Source organism: Cavia porcellus, unplaced genomic scaffold, assembly GCF_034190915.1.
Source record: "Cavia porcellus strain 051 isolate PalLab524CR breed Dunkin Hartley unplaced genomic scaffold, mCavPor4.1 scaffold_21, whole genome shotgun sequence".
Taxonomy (NCBI): domain Eukaryota; kingdom Metazoa; phylum Chordata; class Mammalia; order Rodentia; family Caviidae; genus Cavia; species Cavia porcellus.
This window is the reverse complement of record NW_026947504.1, coordinates 39,258,250-39,278,708: the sequence shown is the minus strand read 5'-3', so window position 1 is coordinate 39,278,708 and position 20,459 is coordinate 39,258,250. Positions and strand designations below refer to the sequence as shown.

At 44.0% G+C, this 20,459-nt stretch overlaps 1 pseudogene; it reads left to right on the top strand.

Annotated features, from left to right (window-relative positions):
- Window positions 1–10,862: 10,862 nt before the first annotated feature.
- Window positions 10,863–18,838, top strand: LOC100713972 (serine/arginine repetitive matrix protein 1-like; annotated as a pseudogene).
- Window positions 18,839–20,459: the final 1,621 nt, after the last annotated feature.

Below are 20,459 nucleotides of genomic sequence, written 5' to 3'. Positions count from 1 at the left end.
GCCTCTTTTCCCAACCAGTCCAAACCACACCCTGTCTTCCTATCCCATTTTCCCCAGAGCAACACAGATCTCTATAATTCCTTATTAGAGTGGAGGGTCTCTGTTTTCTTTTTCTTTTTTTATTTTAAAGAGAATAAAATAAAACAACAGAACAAAGCAGAACAAAACAATGCAAGCAACACAGGATTTCAAAACAAGACAACAGGAAATCAGCCATGGCTACCCCAATGTCTCCTGTTCTTGAAATAGTTGTCATTTCTCCACACACAATGAATACAAAGTGATAAAAACAAAAGAATGAAAGCATTACCCGCCTTCAAGGGTCTCTGATATCTATAGCTTTTTCCCCCTGGAAGGGACTGTAAACCCTACTTACTGGGTGGGGATTGTGTGCTAATCACTGCCAAATCTATTTTATTTCAAGGAGAAAAAGAAAAAGAAGAAAAAAAACTAAAACAAAATTTCAAAACATGTCAATCAGGGAGCAACAATGTATATACATTGTGCACTATCATTCCCAAATCATCATCCAGAGCAGGAGACTTCTGCATTTGATTGTCCAAACAATACCAGCACAAATTTTTCTCTTCAGTGAACTCAGAGAAATCAGTAGTACAATTATCTTAATTATTTATACATATATATATATATATATATACACATATACATGTTGTTTCTTTCAGCTTCTCACATTGAGACACTATGATGTTTACATGTGTGTCCTATTTATTTCACTAATGAGTATCTTCTCACGTTGCATCCATTTACCTGTAAAAGTTGGAGTCGTGCTTGTTGAAGAGAAATCTCAAGTGTCCCAGAGCCTCATAGGATAACTTCTTTCTTTCGGGTGGTCTCATTCTTCCTCTGGAGCTGGCTTTATTCTAGGAAGATGAATCTGAGGTAAGAGATAGAGTGTGGCTTAGGCTGACTGAAAAGACAAGGGTGGCAGGGTCCCAGAATCCAACCCCATGTGTAGAAGTACTTGCAGGTTCCTGCAAGGTGTGAACAGTATCAAAGGACACAGATACCACAAAGAGCTTACTAGCATGGCTTTGCTCATGGTAGTCTTCTATGTGTTCCTCAGATTAAAATTTTTTTCCTTCTTTTCAGCCCAACTTCACTCTAAAGAGCCAGTTTGTCCCTTACCCGTTCAGTTTTACTTTTTCAAATAAATTTTGTCGCCATTTTGGCTGGTATTGTTCAATTCATTGTTTGAGACAAGAAGAACTTGGAAACCATCTCCAGAAGAAGACTCCAGCACTCCAAATCCCAGTAATAAATCCAATTATTTATCTCTGTCACCTTTACTGCAGTGGGTATGGCAAGGATCCATTTTGGTTTAAATTCGTCTGTGGCAGTCCCTTCTCTCCAACTTTTTATGAGCGGTTGGTCTCCAGATGGACACCAGGTAGTTCCCCTGGGCCAGGAGGTGGCAGGCCTCTGTTCCCAGACAGTTGGATAGTCTATTGTTCTTGGTCCACATTGATAAGTCACCCTAAGAGTCCGAATAGTCCCTGAATCTAGTATCACATCAGAAGATAGGAATAGTCTCCCCATATAACATTTCAAGTGGGCTCAATGTTAGGCCAGTTTTGGGCATGTTATAAACACATTACACTATTGGCAGTAATCAGAGTCAGAACTTAGACATCTCTTGGGAATGTTTTGCCAGAGTTTCCTTTAGTGTCTGGTTGTCTTTATCTTTCCAGAAGATTGAGGACACCAGGCAGAATGGAAGTGTCACTTTATTCTTAAAGCCTTTGGTATTTCCTAAGCTATTTGAGAAGGAAAAGAAGGTCCATTGTCACTCTGGAAGGACTGAGATAGTCCAAATCGGAGGATGATTTCTTTAAGAAGCCCCAGATTAGCTCCACAACCTTTTATGAATAGGTAGGTAAATTTTCAGTCCAGCCTGTAAAGGTGTCAATTCACACCAATATGTTGAAATCCTCTGCATAGCAGCATAAAGTTAAAGTCTAATTGTCAGTCCTCCCAAGGTTAGGTCCCTCTCCTCCACACAGGTTCTAACAAAAGAGTTGGTTGACTTGCCTGGGTTATTATTGGCACAGACTGGGCAAGCTTTACAGATCTGCCAGGTAGCTGCTGCTAGTCCTCGTCCTGTGAAAACCCATTTCCAATGCAGTATCTATTCCCAAATTGAAGGAATTAGGAAGTGTTTGTTAGATTTCCACTGTGTCTCTTGCAGAAGGACCAGTTTGTTTTCTAAATAACACCAGAGCCCATTTTTAGTTCCCCTTGTCCTAAGCCCATTGTCCTAAGCCCATTTATCTTCATAGGGAATATAGACTGTCTTAAAAGGTTCCTCAGGAACTAGAAATAAGGGTAGAGGTCTAAAAGGGCTGTGAGGCTGTCCTTTTTGCTTCCCTATCAGTCTTTTGATTTCCCAAGACTTCAGACATCTCTTTGGTGCCCTTTACAATTCATGAGTATGACCTGTTTGGGAACACGGACGTCTTTGGAGTCTGCAGAAATTCCTGATTTGTGCGTTACAGATGATTGCTTATGCATTAGTAAGCCTGTTTCCTCACAGACTGCTGCAAGGCCAGGTAGTACTAAAAAGGCATATTTGGAGTCTATATAGTAATCTAACTTCATCCCTTTCCTAAGACCCATGTCCAAGTAAAAGCTATTAGTCCTGCCTCTATTAGAGGAGAGGTTCCTGGGGGGAAAGGTTCAGCTTCAGTGACATGTTGTGAACAGACAAATGCATAACCTGTCTTCTTTGCACAAAGCTACTTCCATCAGTGAACCACATCTCTTCAAGGTCTTGGGGGGACAGGTCCCTGATGTCCTACTTGTTTGCATAAGTCTGGGATATTGCTTATTCACAAGAGCAACTAAATTCTAGGCCTATAGGCATCAGAGACAAGATTAAGAGTAGCTCAAGGTTTTATAATAACCTCAGAGGTGTCTATGACCATGGCCTGATACTTGGTAAGCTAGTCCCTTGCTAAACACAAGGAAACTTTTGTCTCCAGAAGAGCTCTGACATGATGGGAGTCAGGACTCCCAGTCTTTGTCTTAAAGTTAAATTTGGAGCCTCTTCTATTAGCATAGCTATAGCTTCTACTGCACTCAGGCAGAGTGGCCATAGAGCAACCACTCCATCTAACTTTTTTGAAAAGTATGCCCCTGGGCAGGGTTCTTGTCCTAGCCTTTGGATCAAGACCCCCCAAAGCAATTCTTCTCTTTTCTGATACATATAGGAAGAAGGGTTTTCTTAAGTAAGGTATTCCCAGTGCTGGAGCCTGAGTAAAGGCATGCTTTATCCGTTCTACAAGCAAAGACTCAGAGCCTTTGACAACCTCATATAAAGGCTTTCCCATTAGTCCAAAATTAGCCAGATTCTATAAAAGCCAGTCATTCCCATGAAGGAAGGAATCTATTGTTTGGTGGCAGGAGGCCCAAGATCACAGTAGCCTGATTTCAGTCCCTAAACAGCGTTTCTCCCCAGGTATAAAAATATATCCCAGCTACTGAACTTTTTGGAGGGACATCTAAGCCTTTTATTTAGAGACTTTACATCCCTTCTTAGCTCTAAAGCTGAGAGTTTATATAGTGTTATATTCAGATAACTTCTGAATTAGGCTACAAACTAGAATGTCATCTACATACTATAGGATGGCTCCTTAAGTCTTTCTCTAGTGCCTGGAAAAAAGGTGAGGACTGCCTCTAGACCCCATGGGAGAAGGGTCCAAACATACTGCTGCTTTTCTCTTGAAAATTTTCCCTTGAGCTTTTTCCTTTCAACAACAATGAGAATTTGGATGTAGAAGGATGGAGAAAAATGTGTCTTTTCAATCTAAGGCTGAGAATCAATTAGTGTCCCCTGGAATTTGGGAGAGAATTGTATATAGATCCGCCACCAGAGGATGGATTGGAATGACAGCCTTGTTAATGAGGTGGAGATCTCATACCATACCATGAGTATTCTCTTTTGGGCTTTACTTCAGGAAGAATGGGAATATTGCAAGGGGACTGAGAAAGCTCCAGAAGACCATATCTGAGAAACTGTCTATGACAGGTTGCAGGCTTTTATATTCCTCTTCCTTGACTGGATACTCCTTTTGGTTAGGAAATTGGCTGGGGTCTTTTAGTATTGTAACTACTGGCATAGCAGAATATGACCTACCATATATTCCATGCAGCAGAATTCACTTGTTGGCTAATTTGATCAGGGAGGTATGGTGCAATCCCAACAAGAAAATCCATTTTGGGGCTGGGGATTTTGCTTAGAGGGACAAGCACTTGCCTGGCAAGTGAGAGGTCGTGAGTTCAATCCCTGGTACAGAGAGAGAGAGAGAGAGAGAGAGAGAGAGAGAGAGAGGAAGGAAGAAAGAAAGAAAGAAAGAAAGAAAGAAAGAAAGAAAGAAAGAAAGAAAGAAAGAAAGAAAGAAAGAAAGTGTATTTCGGCCTTAGCCGGAATTTGAGATTTGACTCCAAATTTTGCTAGTAAATCTCTTCCTAGCAAGGGAGTAGGACACTGTGGCACAATTAGAAACCCATGATTAAACATTTGGCTTTCAAAGGGACACATCAGAGCAGGAGTAAAAAAATCTCTGCTTAAGGGTCCCCTTGACTCTAATTATAGCTATTGACCTGGAGGAAGGTTTTCCAGAAAAGGAAATCAAAATTGATTGAGGTCCAAGAGATCTCCAGTACCATCAAACAAATCAGAGACCCATGTCCTTTTGAGAGACAGGCAAGGTTTCCAGAATAGCCTCTTCCCTGGAGGTCACTCTAAATACCATTTATAGAGATCCTTTTCCTGTCCTTGTCATGGTCCCGAGAGGTTTATATTTGTAAACCCATGGAGAAGTCATTGGAATTCTAGTGAGTTAATTCCAATCCACCACCTCCGGTGCAACCCAAGGCAAGAATGAACACACTAAGACTATTGATGGGAAGCCAAGGGGCTCTAAGTCCAGCCAAAATGGTGGTTCACCAGACAGAAGGCCATAACTCAGGGCCCAACCCAGGTTTTCTTAATTCTTCATGCAGGGAGTAGCTCGGAGATGAACCACAGTAAGTGTGGCCGGAAATAGGCAACTGTTGTGAGCTGGGTTAGGTAGGAGGGCTGAGATAACCTTTGTGATATGCAGAGGGAAAATCATCAGGGAGAGAGAGGTAGTAGCTAATAGTTTGCGGTCAGTGCTTGAGTTCTGATGTACAATCTTTTTGCCCTGGGAAGTCACAGCCTCTTTCTCAAGGCTTAGTCCCAGCTAACAGCATGGAGCATAGCTCTCCATGCTGCTGCCTGGCTCAACCAACTTTTTCTTGCAGTTATTTGGCAGGGAAATAGCAACTGTCTCCTTGCTTCAAGGACTACACATCTGTACTTCAACTAGCCAATGTACATTGTTAAAGCCAACTGAAAGGACAAAGAACTAGCCTAGCCAGCTCTGTACATATCAATACATGGAAATAGGGCCAAGTTTATCCAAAATGGAGATAGTTGCTCTTCTTTCAAGGACACTCATCTGGGTGGTTCCTCATACCATGGTTTCTGGACATTTTCTATGACAAAGGGTCACAAAATCCTGAACATAAGGAATTTCATTCAACCTTTTATTTCTTTGTTTATTTTGTTTGTTTTGGTACTGGGGATCGAACTCACAACTTCCAGCTTGCCAGGCAGGCACTTACGCTGCAGCTGAGCTAAATCCCCACAACTTTTTTTGTTTTAAACTGAAATGCTAGGGGAAAAAAACTGAACCACTGTAACTGAAGAATAGCCTCATAATTTAAAATGCCATCCCATACCCATCTCTCATCATTATTAGTTCCTCCTGAACTCAAACTGTATAAAAATAGTAGGTAAGTTATTCCTGTTTTAAACTGTCAGGATCAAACCTTTCCCATTGATCAAGGATATGGCTTCATGGTCAAGTTAGTGGAATCTGCATGGCAAGGTACAAGAGGTCTACAGAAAGAAAGAGGGGAACCAAGGCTCCTTAGGAAGGTGTTCCACGAAGAAGGAGGAGACTCTAGAGTCCCACATATTATCCCTTGGGACACTCAAGCAGAAGGAGCCACTTCCTCATAATGGCTCATACTTAAGCAGAGTGAAGCCATTGGGGAAAAAAATTCTCTTGGATTTATACCCTATACTGAAAACATCGGTACGTAGTTTAAGGCAGTAGAGATGGAAACCCCTGTTTCCTAAGAATGAGTATGGATCTGCTTTTGTCTACTCAATCATTTCAGTTAAGTTTTAAATGTTGTTCATTTGTTCTCAGGCCATCAGGCATGTTTTTAAGTTACCTGCATTTTGTTAGAAAAAAGAAGGGATCTAGCCAGGAAATGATAGCTCTCCCCAGACTCTAGGACCCAAAGGGAGTCAAGTCAGCTAAAGCCAGTTGAGTTGCCACTGGCCCGTGGCTTCCAAAGGCAAGGAGTACAGGAAGTTAGTTGTCTTCATCGTCTTCTTCTTCCTCTTCCTCTTTCTCCTCCTCCTCCTCCTCTTCCTCTTCTTCTTCTTCTTCTTCTCCTCCTCCTCCTCCTCTTCTTCCTCCTCCTCTTTTTCTTCCTCCTCTTCCTCCTCCTCCTCCTTCTTGTTTTGGGGTTTTTTATTTTTGTTTTTTGGAGAATTTTGTTGTTGTTTGTTTGTTTTGGTACCAGGAATCAAACTCTGGGTCTCACACTTAACAGACAAGCACTGTGCCACTGAGATATATCCCCAACCCAATAGCAGGAGTTTTAAAATGAACAAAATTTTCTCTTCCTCTGTAACTGTTGTTACAGACAGCTGAGTTAGGTAGAAATATTGTAGGCAGTCAGACAGGGCTGGGCCCTTGAAGGAGCCAGTGCAGAAGACAAGATACCATGTAACCTTGGAAGAGACAGACACCTCTGCTGTCCACCAGACCTCAAGACAAAAGATGAAACAAATGCAACCACACTCTAAGTATAAACATCAGGGATTGATATTCTAAACAGGCATCTATCACCTACAGGGAGCCAGAAGTCACCATCCCAGCCCCATAGAGAAAGAGTAACTGCTCCCTGCTTGCTATGTAACTCGCTTCCCCATTTGACCTTCATTTGGTCAGTTTTACCTGAACAATTAATAGTATTGGTTGACCATAGTTCTCTCCCACATCATGCCCCTCTGTTTTGCCAGATCTCCTGTTTTCCCCATTCTGGACACTTCTGCCTTATAATTTTGTCCTAGAAAAGTCCCTAGAAAATATAGTCTTTGGCAACCCACTTGGGACCCCTTCTGTCTCTCCCCCAGATAGAAACTTTCTTTCTCTCAATAAAGATACTCTGCTCTTAACCTCCATTGTTCCTAAAATTCATTCTTTAAATTTAGAGAATGAGAACTCATACCAGACATGTAACAGGTTGGGATTTTCATTCTGTTACAGGCAGCTGAGTTAGCTAGAAATATTGTAGGCAGAGGCCGGGGATCAGGCTCATAGGTACAAGTGCCTGACGGGCAAGCATAAGGTCATGAGCTCAATTCTCCGTACCAAAAAAAGAAAGAAATATTACAGACACTCAGATAGAGGTAGGCCCTCGAAAAAGCTGGCACAGAGGACCAGATATCTAGCGACCTTTGAGAAGACATATTTCTCTTGCTGTGGGCCAGATCTCAAAATAGAATGCAAAACACAACCACATCTTTAAGTAAAATTCTTAGGTGTTGAATCTGGGTCACCTTGAGAAGCCAGGATGACCATCTCGGCTGCCTACAGGAAGACTCACTGATCCACTGATGCATGACAATGCTCCCTTGCTACATGACTCGCCTCCCCATTTGTCCCTGACTTGTCAATTTTACTGAACAATTAAACTTATTGGTTGACCATACTGCTGTCCCGCCTCATGCCCATCTGCTTTGTGAGTTTCCATTTTTTCACACCTCAGACCCACCTCATCTCATGATTTTACTCTATAAAGAAGACAAACTATTTGGCAACCTGTTCAGGGACCATTTCTATCTCTCTCCCAGACAGAAGATTTCTTTCTCTCAACAAAAATATTCTGCTCTTAAACTCTGCTGTTCCTAAAATTCATTCTTTGATTTTACAGAACACAACTCATACTGGACATGTAGAAGGTTGGGAGTTTCATTCCCCTATATCACTGTGACTGTTAATAATTCAAAGAAAAGAGGGAGGAAGCCCACATGTTCTCTAAAATCAGAGGCTTAGTTTGGAAGGGCAGTGGGTATAAAAAGAAGGGAAAAAGTGGCACTGGTGGACCCAATCCCATGTCTACTCTGTGGCAAGACAGGAGGGCACCTGGCCACCTCACTAGTTAACATGGTATCTCGGGACCAAAACAGCAAGCTGGGAAACAAAAAGCCATTTATAAACTGGGATAGTTGAAGACCAGGTTAATTTCCAAAAGGAGTAGCAAAATACAGCAAACAAACATGTGAACAAGAAGACATACCTGATAGAACTGTGGGGGAGGACGGGCGGCGGCTAAAAAGATAAGAAGTATGAAATATAAATGACCTTTATTTTGGGAATGCGGGGAGAGACACCCCCGACCCCCCGGGCGCGCCATCTCCACACCGGGTCAGAGATCTCTCCGTGGAACACGTGGAGTGAGGCACATAAGTAGCCTCAGTTTGGGGTGGAACCTAAGGAGGGCATTAGGGATGCACAGGTAGCCCATTGATCCTAGGTTTGGCGCCATAGGTAAATTCCCAGGGGCGGGAACATGGCCTCACAGGTAAATTCCTAGGAGTGGGGGAGATAGGAGCTTCCTGGTTCCGGTTGAGGCTTTCCTGGCTACAGAGTCCTGTCTGGGCCAAACCCTTTCAATACCAAACTCTAGGTCATGCATTCAAGCACCCACACAATTCAATAACAACACCTTTGGCTATTTAACTCGTACCTGTGGAATGCCTGCAAATGAGAAAGAAAGGAACTCTGTTGCAGCTACAAGAAAATCACAAAGGCAATATATTCCCTTGCCCTAGCACAAATGGTGGTTTATAGCTAGCTAAGTTAGGTACAAAAATCATGAGGTACAGACAGGGCTGGGCCCACCAGAGGTCAATACAGAAGACAACCCTGACTCAAAGCAACATTCACTGAAGCCCAGGCTTTAAGGAAAGGAAGAAATACTCACTCATGTACTTCCCCTGGGGATGAGCAGCACTGACTGGTACTCTCAGTGGGCATCAATCACCTTGGGATGAGAACAAAACCTCCTCAGCCCACCCCTCCAGGAAAGTCCTTCTCAGTCCCATGTGCACTTGCTACATGTGATCCATTTGATCCCCTTTTAATTAATATTGCCAAAGTGACTATCCCTGTTGTAACCTTATAGTTTACCATAGTGTTGTCCCATCTCATAGCCACTTTGTGACTTGCCATGGGATTAATATTACTTAAGGTACCATACTTGTAATCCTATTGATTATAGTTCTGTCCCACTTTGAGGCAGTCTCACCTCGTGGCTCTGCTCAATAAACACTCTTTTGAAAAGTGGGGTTTGTGGATCGACTTTCTGGGCCCCCTTTTGGCCTTTTTAGATAGAAGTTTTCTTTTTCTCCATAAATTATTCCTACTCTTAACTCCTGTTGTTCCCAGAATTCATTCCTCAGTTTTAGAGCACGCAAACTTAGTGTTTTGGACAACTAGAAGGTTGGGGATTATATTTCCCCTATATCAGTGAGACACACGAGGAAGCTCTTCCTGGCACCATGAGAAAAAGCCTCCCATAATCCCAGCATATAGAAGACAGGGAAAGATGAAAAAACAACCTAGCAGACACAGCTGTGACACTTTAGAAACAAAAACAATGTCCCCAAAAGGCCTTACCTGGTCTCCTGGCTGGCTAAGCCAAATGTTACCAGGTTTTGGAGTCTCAGAGTATTTCCCAGGTTCTCTCTCTCTCTCTCAAAGAAAAGAATGAAACAAGCAAAAACTGGTGGCAAAACCAGGGATGTGGCTCAGTAGCGCAGTGCCTGCCTGCCCAACGTGCGATCCTGAGTTGATTCCTGGTAGGAAAATTAAAAATGAACAGTAAGGGAGAAGTTGGCGCTGCAGGGTGAATTTGGGTTGAGAAAATCAGAGGAAAAATAAAAAAGAAAATCAAAGTACTTAAAAGTACACCCTGTAGAGTGGTTGGCTGGTGTCAACTTGAGAAGTTTAGAAGCTTCACTCAATCGGCTTAGCTACTCTACACCCTAGAGTGTGAAGACCCACATTAGAATGGCCCATCGCCTGGATGGTACAAAAGGGAAGGAGAGAGGACAGATGGGATCCATTCTTCTAAGGAGCTTCAGTCTTTGCCTTTGGCTTAGATGTCCTCCCTCTCCTGGCTTCCAGCAGAGACTCTTTGGCTTCTCCCTTGGATCCTTCAGTCTTCCACAGTAGACCTTTCAGCCTTGTCTCAGACCCACTGGCCTCCTGATACAGGCATGCACAGGACACTGAGGTGAGTTCCAGACCTTAGATTGAAACCTTCCATCTCCAGTGTGCAGACACCCTCTGCAGGCTTCCTCATTCAACTCTGGGTAACCACTGAAAGTGAGTGTTTTTATACATTCCTATGTCTTGTATTATATCTGTTTCTCTGCTAAAAACCCTGACTAATACACCCTGGGTACAGGAAGGGCTATCCTGAAGAGGCCTGATAGCACTTAAGGTGTCTTGCCCTTTTATTCATTCATTTATTTACTCATGGTGGGTTCCTGCGAGAAGTCTGCATGGGGTTCCTTCTAGTTTCTTGGTGCATGTGTCCTGAGACCTGCTCACACCTTCCTTCCTAATCAGTCTAAGCCACTCCCTGTCCTCCTATCTCATGTGTAGTGAACTTTAATATACATTGTAACACACTTTTTTAAAGGAGTAATCTCTGAGCCAGACGGCAAGATGGACTGAGGATTCTTACGCGGAACAAGCTCACAACAGGATGATCGCTTCAGCAACAAAGAGGAGAAATTACTCAAGCAGTTAAAATGTGCAGAGTGCCTAGAAAAAAAGGTGGACATGAGCAAAGTAAACCTGGACGGTATAAAGCCCTGGAGAACAAAACAAGTAACAGAAATCCTTGGATTTGAAGATGATGCTGTGATTGAGTTTATAGTTAAACAGCTGGAAGTAAAGAATCCAGATTCCAAAATGATGCAAATCAATCTCTGGGTTTTTGAATGGGGAAAAATGCTACAGAATTTATGGGAGAATTCTGGTCCCTGCTGTTGTGTGCACAAGAGAACATAACTAGAATCCCTTCTGCTTTCCTAGAGCTAAAGAAAGAAGAAATGAAACAGATTGAACTAGAACAACTGGCATCCATGAAAAAGCAAGATGAAGACAAAGGTAAGAGGGATAAAGAAGAAAAAGAAAGCAGCCAAAAAAATAGGGAGAGCTCTCAAAGCCCAAGAAGATGCACATCCATACCTCCTTCCCCTAGAAGACGATCTTCCCGTCAGCAGGGAGAGTTCTCCACCTCCCCATCACACAACCAGGAGCCTGAGTCCTTCCCACATGCCAGAACTGAAAGAACCTTTTCTGCAAGAGAGAAAAGAGCCAGCCAAGATCCTGGTCACCTTTCAAATCAAGGTCAGGGGCCCATTCACGCTCTCTTCACACTCCACCAAGAAGGCGCCACAGGTCCAGATCCAGATCAGATTCACCTACAGGGGGGCCCAGCCCAAGGAGGAGACCATCTCCTCCAAGCAGAACCCCACCACAACAAGTGCCTCCACCTCCAAGGCCCAGGAGTCCATCTCCGGGAGACGAAGAAGGTGCTCATAAGCATCCTTGTCTACCAGTAGGGCACCATCCTCATCATGCTCCTCATCTCGTTCCGGGTCACCACCAGGAACCTCCCAAGAGGACCTCCAGGCCCCCTCCACATACTTGTCAGTGATTGAAAGGTTCTTGCCCTAGAGTAAATTACTGTATGGTTATGGCAGTGGTCTAACGTGCCAAAGGACAATGCGGGAATGCCCACCACTTCCTGCTTCTTCCTCAGCCTTAATTGCAACTCCCCTTCCTGTTTGTGCGTGGAAAAAAACTTCAATCAGCTCCTTGAGCATCATCAATGCCCACCTAAGCACCACCCCTGGTCAGAGGTTATATGTGTATTCCATACCCCACATTCAGATAGAAGCAGCTAGACCGTCTATGATCATGAACTCCTCTCCACGTCCTTGGAATAAAGGCTACTTTTTACTATTTATTCTCTCTTTTATTGTGCCGAAAACTCTTTCATAATGATGCTCTGTGACTTGGATGGCACAGTGCATTGGGTCCTAAAGAATCCCTCCTAGATGGAGCTCCCCTGTCTAACAACCAACTTTTTTTTCCCCTCCAGGACCATTTACTTGCTGCTGCTAATCCACATGCAACAGTGACCTTCCTCACTCATAACAGGTGAGCTACAGTCCAGGGTTTTCTGTTTCCATTCCCTTGCAAGTTTGTGTCAGAGAACCTATCCTGCCACAGGGATACCAGTTTTCACGCTTCTTAGGCCACACAGCCTGAGGCAAAACTGCTATTTTTGTTCCCTGGGACCCCACCCTGCACTCTTCCTATGACCTGCAGAGAATGGGTGTTGGGACACTTTCAAACTGGTGATGACCTCTTTTGATAGGTGTGACCCAGAAGAGCTTCCACATTCCTTGGGGGGAGTTAAAGCTCTTATGTCTTTCAGCTCACTTATAATTAATCATGGGGACCACTTCCGGTCCCCTGAAAAACACACCTCTGGGGTGCCTGGTTCATAACCTTGGTACTCTTGACCTCTAGAAAGCTATAAAACCAAAAAGCAGATCTTTTATTTATGCTTTTGTCACAATGGCAGCAACCCTTCATTTTTATGCCTTTTTCACTTTAAGGACACGTCTTTATCTCAATCTGTCTTACATGTGTCTTCTCCAACCCCCTTAGGTGATGCATCTCTCTCCCTCTGCATTGCCAGTTTCCCCACCAGGCTCCTGAGTTCCACCAAGCTCTTGAGTTCCAGCATTCCAGCAAGCCAAGTGTTTCCCAGCAGCCATCTTGCTGCAGCTCAAGTGGAGGACAGCCGCTATCTTGCGGCCCTCCACTAAGTTACAGGACACCGCCATCTTGCAATGGGTCTCAGGGTCAATGGCTGCCACCTTATGGCCCCTCCTGTGATCAGCAGCAGCCACCCTGCTGGGGGTCACATGATGACCAGTCTACCTCTTGCACTCTCTCACTGTGTTACTGGCAGCAGCTAAGCTGCTGCAGGTCACACGTTTATCCCCCAACAGCCTGAGTTTCCTTGTCACATGGTGATGAGTAGCTGTTTTAGAGCCAATCATAAGATAATTGCCCACACATGCCTGCCAGCCAGTTGTCCACTCGGTGGCCACAGCCTTCTCAGGCTCAGTCTGCTTTGGGAATAGGTTCCTGTTTTGGGAACAGGCTGGCCCCGTTCCCAAGAGATTAGCTAATATTTACATTCCTTTTTTAACTTTCTGAGCTATCTCAGATTAGCCATAAATTAGGTTCTTTTTCTGGAATTATTTCAACAGATCTCTATTAATTGATCTACTACAAGGGTCACACTGGTCTATTTATTATAATTCAAATTGGCCAAATATATTTGAGTGCATGCTAACTTTATGATTGTCAGTCTACATATCTGTTGTCTATTCGTTCATTTGCCTGCTCTGTCTGTAAACAGCTGTTTCTTTTTATTTGAGCTCAATAATTTTTCCTCCTCTTCTATATTTTCAGATAATTTAATCAAGGTTTACTTGGGTTATAGACTTAAAAAACATGCTTCCACCTGGGTTGCCAGTTGGTCAAAATGATGTTAAAATTGTTTAACAAAACCTCTTGGGGTGAGGAGACATTGGACAGGACTTCAATTACTGAATGAGGAAGTAGCCACCTGGTAACATTTAACCAGCTCTTGTTCATTACTCAGAGGCCCCAATAAGCTTCATAGCCTTCTGGGAGACACGTCAACTAAAGTTCATATAACTAAGACAATTCATTGTTGCTGATCTGATAGTATATTCATGCCTTCAAATACAAAATTGGGATTGTTTATGATGACAAATGTATTCTTTCAGACCTAGACGTCTGCATTTTTCTTGTGTTCCAGCCAGGTGATTCAGGTCAGACCAACACAAGGTCACCAGTCAAATGATAATTTTTAAGCAAAACTTTATATAATATATATTACACTTAGGGATGCTTAAATAGTGAGAGTCCAAACAATGTCACAAATTTCTTCAGTGCTCAAATGTTAAAACAATCATGGTAAATAGAAAATAATAGTTCCATTTAATGTTCTATGTTAAGCTTCTACTGCCTCTACTGTACTGTACTTTTATCAATCTTCTGCATGTTCAATAACTAAAATTAAGAAATAATTATAAATTCCTTTTGGAGTTCTTTTGCTGGGATCCACAAGAACTTTTCCAGAAAAAGGTTATATGATGCATATTTGGGCCATAATTAACCACACTCAACTGGTGTAAAATGACACCACAGCTGATCTCTCTCCTAAATAAAAAGGTAAAATTTATAAAACAGGCTAGTCAAAAAATCAGATGACATTAGACATTCTAACAGCACCAGAGGTACTTATACAATTGTAAAACCTAAATGTATGTATGACAAATAAATGACATGTCAGTTTCTAAAATTCCAGGGACCTTATCCTTATCTTTCTTATGGGAAGCCATTACTAAAGTTATAATCATCAATACCTTGTTATTGTATTATTTGGCTCATGCATAGTTAATTGAGTCTTTGCCTTTGTCTCCTTTAGACTTAAAGCTGTACACCTACCCAAGATAAAAACCAGATGTCTTGTGACTGTGGAGGATACAGATACCTTCCACTGTGGGCCAGATCCCAAGACAAAAGGCTAAACTTGGCCCTCAAACCCCACAGGGAGACTTTTTTTTTTTTTTTTTTGTCATTTTCCTTTTCCCTTTTTACTGGTACCAGGGATTGAACTCACGACTGCCTGCTTACAAGGCAGCACTTATGCCACTGAGCTAAATCCCCAGCCCCCAAAAATGCCTTTTTATTCCTTTGTGTTTATGCAGACTGATCCAGACACTCTGAGATCTCAACTACTTACACCTGTCATCTCTATAATAAAACCTCTCCTCAGGGACACATAGCACCTCTCAGACACAACTGGTCAGGACTGGCAGGTAGATTTTACACACATGCCCTGCCACAAAACTCACAAGTATCTTCTCACCTTTGTCTGTACTTTTTCAGGATGGATAAAAGGCTTTCCCATAATCAGGGAGACTGATGATGTACTTACTAAAGTCCTGTTACAGGAAATCATCCTAAGGACTACAACCAAGGTGGAGTGGCCCCTACCTGGTTTTATTGACAACCCCAACAGTGGTCAAAGTTGCTGGACTGCCATCCTGGTTTCACATCACTCAACCTAAGCAGTGTCCCTTGCCCCTGACTCCGTCTCACCAAGGCCTCACAGCCACAACTCTCAGGCTAAGTCATGTTTTGTTACCCAATTTGGTTCTTAATCCCTTATATTCTATTAATTAATTATTTTTTACAGCAGGACTCTTGACGGTCTTTCCTAAAGACTCCCACATCCCACATCTTCATGCTGTTCTACAGGACACTCTCAGTTCTCTCTACCCTCAGTTGTTTAAACATGAGATCCCTGCGGGTTTAGGCTCTTATCTCCCATATAGTCACACAGCCACAGCCCTCTCAACCCCTCTTATCCTTTCCAGCTCAAGTCCTAGACCAGAGACAAGCCCTATCTACCTACACTTTTAACTTTTACCCTTTAAGATGGAGGAAATAATAATAAACCTCTCACTTCACTCCTACCCCCACATTTATTTTTCAGAATTATACCTCACTGTGGTTCTGATGGAACAGTATATTTAAATCACAGATACCTACCTTTCCTTCTACCTCCCCTGGGTCCCTAAATAGGATAGTGACCTGCCTCCTCATAGCACCTTGTCTCTTCCTTTTTCCAGTCTAAGATGCAGGCATTCACCAATGATGAAGTGGTTTCTGATGAAACACCTGGTACCAGCTTATGCATGGGCATCAACCATCATCCCATCAACCTTCCTAAACCCCAATACCAAGACCTTTCAGCAGGACCTTTCACGGATTCCTCTCCACGTCCCTACAATAAAGGCTATTTTTTACTTTATATTCTCTTTTGTCACGGCAAAAACTCTTTCAGTTATCTCCTTCAGCAAGTCCTCCAAGACGAGAGCACCGGCCATGGGCTCCAGCTACTACACCACCAAAACCTCTGCCGTTTTGACAGCCCAGCCTGCAGACTGCTCCCAGCTCCCTCGGCGAGAGGCTGCGCTTCTGTGTCTCGGGGAGCACTTCCATAACTAAACACAAAGCTGCCCAGAAAGACGGTCACCAGGCCCGCACCAAGGCCTGCAAAAGTAGGGTCATCCGACTCCGAAAAACATAACAGCAGCCACATGGCCGCAGTCCGCTGTGGCCAGCGGAGGAATCAAAACACACGTGGACAACTGCCGTCCCGCCGCCTCCTCTGAAGACCCCGGCCCCGCCAGCCCAGGGGACGCGCAGCATGGCGCGGAGGGGAGAGCTCCCCGTGCCCCCTCCACCCAGGCGCCCCACCCAGGCCTCCCCGGGGCGGAGGAGCAGGCAGCGCCGCCCCCGCGCCCACCACCAGGCGCCGCTGTTCTCCCCGGCGCCGCCTCTGCCTGCTCCGCTGAGCCCGCCCCGCCCCAGGACTGAGGCCCGCCTTCCCCCCAGATGCTCTCTTCCTGCTCGGGCAGGCGCTCTCCGCCCCACCCGCGGAGCCGACCGCCCCGTCCCCGCTGGGAGAAGGGCGGCGCCGTCCCCACCACCCCAGCCGCGGCCCGCCCTCTCGGTCTCCCAGACAAAGCGGCGCCCCAGCGCCCGGACCGCGCCTGCGCCCTCCCCGCCGCGCCGTACGTAGGCCCCGCCCCGAGCCGCGCTCGCCCGGCTCCCGACAGCCGGCTTTCTGCCCGCACCTCCAGCCTCCACCTGTTTGCAGAGGGGGGAACGGGCGACGTCACCCCAAAGAAGGCAGGCCCCGTCGCCCCCTCCAGGCCCCTTAGAAGAGCCTCCAAAACTCCGCAGCTTAAAGAGACAAAAAAGGCTGCCTCGCCGAGTCCTCGGTGTGTGACAAGGGCCTCCCCAGCCTGCAGCTAAAAGGCCCCCAGCACCTCCATCCTCTGTCCAGGCGCAGTGGCCCTCTACAAACTGGCCACCGGTGGTGCCCGTCAGGGAGGGTAGGAGCCCGACGCCAAGCCCACCACCAGCCTGGAATTCTGATCAACAAGGAGGTAGGAAGAAGAAGAAAAAGGACGACAAACACAAAAAGCATAAGAACACAAGAAGTACAAAGCATAAAACACAAGAAGTACAAAAAACACAAGAAGGAAAACACTGGGGCCCCTGGAACCCTGCAGGATGTTGCTGCTGCCCCCACGGGACTAGCATGAGAAGAACCCTGGTGGCCCCAGCGCCCAAGGAGACTAAAAACCAAGCTGAGGATGAACTGGACGACTTTGAGAAGTACTTCCCAGAGAAGGCTTTGAGTTCACTGTAGGTCTTAGAAAAGTACCTGCCACAGAAGGCTCTGAGATCCATGCTGCAGACTGCAGGGTCCCCACATTCCTAGGGGGAAATGTTTATTAAGGTGTAAATTTTATTTGACTTGTACTCAGTTCAGCTTCTATTCAAATTGCTAAAATGAGTTTGAGCTTTAGATTGTGACATTCGTCATGATAACTGCAGTTCACCATGTAAAAAGGGGAGGGGCATGGGTTTACATTGTCAAAGGTGTCCACAGTGTGTTTTAGTGACATTCTTTCATCCACAGTTGACATAAATTCATTTAGACTAAAACATTTTAAGCTTCTCCAAAATCTCTCTTTTAAAAAAAAAAAAAGATGGGTTAAGCATTGTTGGCATTCTTCTTCTTTTTTTTTTTTTTTTTTTTTTTGTCTTTTTCCTTTTTATCGGTACCTGTGATCGAACTCACAACTGCCTGCTTGCAAGGCAGGCGCTTATGCCGCTGAACTAAATCCCCAGCCCCTATTTATTAGTTTTCTGATCACAAGATAATATTTATCTGTTGTACCCCAAAAACAAGGCCCTAAGATGTTCAAAAAATGAGCAAGATGTCTATAAAAAGAAGTGCTCTTTCAGAGGGAGAACCAACAGTGTCTCCTGAGATCTGTGTCATGTTGAAACTTAGGACACTGGGAAACCAAGGAAGCAGCTCCCCTCCCTGGTAAGCGGTGGCAGTGTGGCAGACTACAGCCCTTCCAGGTGGAGAACCACCAGTATCTTCTGAGATCCACACCATGTTGGAACTTAGAACGCTGAGAAACCAAGCAACCAGCCTGCCTCCCTGCTAATCAATAGTGAACCCACTGGTGCACGGTCTAGAGTCAAACATCCCACTTCCTCTACCCTCCTTCCCCTGTCCCCTTGTTAGCAAATGGGAACCAGATACCTGAGCATCTGTTAGGAGGTTGACCTTAGCAAATAAGGGGGTTTTCCTTCTACCATCTCTTTGAAGACAAGTATTTCTATTACTGTTTTGTTTTATTCTGATTAAGGGTACTGCTCTATTCAATATTCTGTTTTGATAAGTTCTACAATGTTTTGTATTTCATTTTATTGTGATATAAGTGATTGAAAGAACAACTATTGTAAAGATAACAAAATATACTGTGATATGTGATACCTATTACTGTTATCCCTGTAACGTGCTGGGAAATTCTGTACCAATTTCACTACACAGTCTCAGTTGGCTTTATTCTGTCTCGTTCTGTTGTATTACTACTTTCAAAATTAAAAAAAAATAAAAAGAAGTGCTTTATTTTAGCTGGTACCCAGTGACACAACCTGAATTGGAATCTGCAGAGCTGTGTAACCAGGTTAGGTTACAGGGTGTTTTTAAAAGGAAAAACCACAAAGAAGAGAAAAGGGGAGGGAGCTTATACAAAAAGGGAGTTAATCTCTGCACAATGTTTTACAACTAGGGCCAGTTTGCCGGACCGAATGTTTTGTAATTAGTGGTCAGCAAATGTTTTACATCCTAAGGGTCAGTTGGTTAAGGGATCAAATTGCTGTTCTGAAAGGGGATAATTCACAAGAAACGAGAATTCAAACACAGGTCAGGGGAGCAAGGCTTATAGAAGCGCCTTAGCCAGGCTACAACATGATCCTAAAATGGAAGCTGGACACAGGAGGGTTCATTATGTTCTGTCAATTTTTGCATATTTGAAATACTCTAGAATAACATGATGTTAAAGATAATGGTGTTTAACAAATTAGAAATAAAGAAGTATCATAGTTTCTTTTGTTGTTCTTGTTTTGGTGGTATTAGGGATTGAACATAGGGCCTTCATATTGAACTACATCCCCAGGCATCTTTATATTTATGTGTTTATTAAATAGCCCAGTGTAGGTTTTATAGTCTTCCTCTCTCAGCCTCCTGGGGCGATAAGTTTACAGGTGTGTACCATTGAAAGTGTTACATACGAGGCTGGGGATTTAGCTCAGCGGCATAAGCACCTGCCTTGCAAGCAGGCAGTCGTGAGTTCAATCCCTGGTACCGATAAAAATGAAAAGGACAAAAAAAAAAAAAAGAAAGAAAGTGTTACATACACAGATTCAAATACAACTCCTGGTATGTTGTCATCAGTCATTAAGAGCACAGGGCCAGGGATTTAGCTCAGTGGCATAAGCATCTGCCTGCTGGCAAGCATGAGAATGTAAGTTCAGTCCTTGGAACCAAAACAAACAAATAAGTAAAACTTATCCAGAGTACTCTATTATTCTTCTTAACTATTATCTTCTGATTCTGTACCAAACCTCTTTAAAATAAACTAAGATTGGCCTCTCTATATCACTGTTGACTGTATATTACTGCTGCAAGCAGCGGAGTTAGTGAGAAATATTATAAGCAGTGAGACAGGGCTAACTCCTCAAAGGAGCCGTGCCTAAGCTCAGATATCTGGCAACTATTTGGGAAACAGACACCTCCTGCTGTGGGCCAGGCCTCTAGACAAAGGATCAAACAAATGCATCCACATCTTAAGGACTGATATGCTAATTAGTTCCCTGTCACCCTGGAGTCACTGTCCCATCCCCCTAGGGGAAAGGTCTCAAGTCTAAGAATGCCTGCTTCCTACCTGACTTGCTTTCCCATTTGTCCCTAATGTAATCAATTTTACCTGAACTATTGATCTTATTGGCTAACCATAGATACATCCCACCTTACGCCCAACTGCCTTGTGAGTTCGCAGTATTTTCCCACCTGGAACACACTTGACCCATGATTTTGCCCTACAAATGTCCCTGGAAAAGACAGAGTCTTTGCCAACCCTCTCAGGACCCCTTCTGTCTCTCAGACAGACGCTTGCTTTCTGTTAATAAATATATTCTACTCTTAAGCTCCGTTGTTCCTAAAATTCACTCTTCGATTTTAGAGAACACAAACTCACG